Source organism: Centruroides sculpturatus, unplaced genomic scaffold (genome assembly GCF_000671375.1).
Source record: "Centruroides sculpturatus isolate CEXI.00-Female unplaced genomic scaffold, Cexi_2.0 scaffold8, whole genome shotgun sequence".
Taxonomy (NCBI): domain Eukaryota; kingdom Metazoa; phylum Arthropoda; class Arachnida; order Scorpiones; family Buthidae; genus Centruroides; species Centruroides sculpturatus.
The window spans coordinates 457,521-459,178 of NW_019384535.1; positions in this window are offsets into that span (position 1 = coordinate 457,521).

Sequence of the window (1,658 nt, forward strand, 5' to 3'; positions counted from 1 at the left end):
CGACTTCGATGCTACAAAAAAAAAAAATGCCTCTCCCTGGAATTTCTCTACTTTTTATATGACTCTATAGATGAAATTCGCATTTAGAAATAGAAATATTATTGAAATACCCATTATAATTGAAAAAAGCTGTAAAGTTAACAGTTTTCATTATAAGATTTCTTTCGTTGAACATTTTTCTAGAAAAAATTTATTTCTTAATTTTTCTATCATTGTGAAGTTCCTGCTTTTCATGAAACTGAATAACATTGATGCCGATCTTTAATTCTAAAGGATTGCCGAGTAATTTGTACCAATCTTCACAAATGGCATGGATTGCTTGCCACGATAAATGAGTGGCATGCTCCCATAAAAGCAGTTCGACAAATCGAATATATTTATTCCTAAAATTGATATTGTCTGGAAAAATGATGTCGTTCACTTGACAGTTACAAAATGTGTGAAGTTGTAAACCGTAGATGAAAGCAGTTGTCCAGCAGGGTCTTAGAAAGCAACTCATACAAACAGGGCTGTAAGTTATTTTGTTCATGATATATCACTTATAAAATAGTCAGATCTAACGTCTTCTTAAATTATTATAAGTGTTTCTGGCTTTTTACTGTATCTAGCTTCAAAACATAAGAAATTACATTATCAAGTTCTATCTTAAGATTTTATATAATGCGATATTACCATTAATTTGTTTGCTTTATTTCAAGATGGTACATTGATGTGATTCTATTAAAATTCCTCAATCACATTTTATCGTCAGAATATATCGATAGATTTATTTTCAATATTTGAGCCCAACATGTAGTCTTTAATAATGACTTTTTCATTATACATTATCCTAGGTATCTTAGCTTTGTGTAATATTGGTAACATTAGGCAGAAATTAATAAGATTTTAAATAATTTATTTTGTGAGTATAGTTAATTACTTTATTATTTTTTGACCAATTACTTGCAATAAACTTTAAAATTTTGACTATGTTCGTCTATTGCAATACGGTGAAATGATTCATTCTATTCTAGAATCGTTATAAGTTTATTCATTTTATTCGTCAAAGAAAAGAATCTTTACATGCACAAAATTATTCATTTACATAACTAAAAAAAAAATTCCAGCAACGAGCTGTGTAACTTTCCCTGCGTAAGAGATTTTATTTAAAAATTATCTTTTACATTACAATAAACACTCAGACTCCTTAAATATACTTATGACACAAGCACCTTATGTATCCGAGAATTAAAATTTATTATCTTACTAACGTTTTCTATCTGCTCCACAGGTCATCTTCAAGTATTTATGAAAATTTTGAAGTACAGTAGAGCGTCGATTTTCCGAAAGTCAATCATCCGAAACGTCAATCATCTGAAAGAATTCCAGTCAGCAAATTTAAATTTTCGCCAGTGCTGTGGCGCTTCAATCTTTGTCTATGTCTTGGGCTACTCAAATATTTTACGTTTCTGATACTAAATTAACATCTGAAGTATAATTTTTTATTGTTTTTATATTTTTCAATATATTTATTTTGTTTGTACAAAATAAAAAAATAATTTTTAACGATACAATAGTCTTCGTTAGGCTTAACATCGACGAAAATTCAACGCGAAGCGACACGCAACGGAGAGAAATTTCAACATGGGATAAATTAATATATTTTTTCGTACATGATT